We start from the raw sequence: 1,122 nt of genomic DNA, 5'->3' as shown, positions 1-1,122 counted from the left end.
TTTTAACGTTATGTGGTACTTTGAAAAAAGAGAAAAAGTAAAAAAAAAAAAAACAGTAAACGTGAAAAGTCTATGTTAGTATTGAAACACTGTTTGATGAGTGAAATTTAGAACTTAGTTTGATGCGATCCACCACGACTTTCTTTCCTGTGGTACCTTTACACCCAACACACTCAACTACTTGTTGTACGTATTCCTACCATTTTCTGTTTTCCCCAAAAAAGTTTGCTCTCTACATTTCCCTCCGCTATATCGAAAATTATTCCTTGATATCTTTATGCGTTTCATATCATCCCATCCCTTCTTCTAATTCGTTTTCTCCATAAATTCCTTTCCTAGTTCATTCTGAGGGGAAACTTCTCATTTCATCTTTTAGTAGTCCCCTTCATTTTCAACACCCTTGTGTAACACCGCCATCTCAAACGCTACAATTCTTTCTTTTGCGGATTTCCGTAATGCTGTGCTCTATGTGATGATGTACATTCTCAAACATTTCTTCCTAAGGTTAAGAATTTTATTTAAAACTGATAAACTCTCTTTGACGAATGAATGCACTCTTTGCTGAGCTAATCTGCTACCCGTATCCTCCATACCTCATCTGACATGCGTTCATTTTCTGCCGAGTTGGTGGAATTCCATCACATAGTCCATATTTCTTATTTTTCTGTCACCAATCTTGTGACTGGTTTGATACGACCCGCCACTAAGTCCTCTCCTGTGTCAACCTCTTCATCTCAGAGTAGCAATTGCAACCTACTTCCTCAATTATTTGCTGGATGTTCTCCCTTACACTTTTTACCCTCTACAGCTCCCTCTAGAACCATGCAAGTAATACCTGATGTCTTAATAGATGTGCTATCATCCTGTCCCTTCTTCCTGTCAGTATTTTCCACACATTCCTTTCCTCTCCGATTCTGCGGAGAATCTCCTCATTACTTACCTCATCAGCCCATCTAATTTTCAACATTTGTCTGTAGCACCACGTGTCAAATACTTCGAATTCATTCTGTTCTTGTGTTTCTACCGTCAATGTCTCACTGCTATAGAATGCAGAGTTCCAAACGTACATTGTCAGAAAGTTCTTCCTCAGATTAAGATCTGTGTTTGATACTAGTAGACTTC

Source organism: Schistocerca serialis, chromosome 7 (assembly GCF_023864345.2).
Source record: "Schistocerca serialis cubense isolate TAMUIC-IGC-003099 chromosome 7, iqSchSeri2.2, whole genome shotgun sequence".
In the NCBI taxonomy this organism is placed as follows: Eukaryota; Metazoa; Arthropoda; class Insecta; order Orthoptera; family Acrididae; genus Schistocerca; species Schistocerca serialis.
The sequence above is the reverse complement of the archived record's forward strand: the minus strand, read 5'-3'. Positions refer to the sequence as shown.